A 675-nucleotide genomic window follows, 5' to 3' on the forward strand; every position below is an offset into this window, starting at 1 on the left:
GTGAAATGATGATACCATGCCAAGTTTCAACATTTTCAGAATTCATTTTGTAGTGATTTTGAATTTCACAGTCATTTAGCTCTCTAAACAATTAGGTAAATGACCGAAAAACAACAAATGATGTCAGAACATGTTGGAAATTGATGACATCGCTTTGAATGCTGCATACTGAATACAAAAGAAGTCCGAAGTTCAAATAAGTTTAAAAAACATTGAAGTGCCCGTGTAACAGATGTGTTCTCGTCCGAAACCCTGATACTCCGAAAGAGTTTGTCCAGTTTGGACACGAAGTGCGTACAGTTTTTGCCGTGACCCTCTCTACTCTTTCGCACATGCTATGCAGGTGAAATGATGATACCATGCCAAGTTTCAACATTTTCAGAATTCATTTTGTAGTGATTTTCAATTTCTGGGTCATTTAGCTCTCTAAACAATTAGGTAAATGACCGAAAAACAACAAATGATGTCAGAACATGTTGGAAATTGAAGATGTCACTTTGAATGCCGCATACTGAACACAAAAGAAGTCTGGAGTTCAAATAAGTATAAAAAACATTGAAGTGCCCGTGTAACAGATGAGTTCTCGTCCGAAACCTTGATACTCCGAAAGAGTTTGTCCAGTTTGTACACGAAGTGCATCTAGTTTTTGCCGTGACCCTCTCTACTCTTTCGCAC

Source organism: Triticum aestivum, chromosome 2A (assembly GCF_018294505.1).
Source record: "Triticum aestivum cultivar Chinese Spring chromosome 2A, IWGSC CS RefSeq v2.1, whole genome shotgun sequence".
In the NCBI taxonomy this organism is placed as follows: Eukaryota; Viridiplantae; Streptophyta; class Magnoliopsida; order Poales; family Poaceae; genus Triticum; species Triticum aestivum.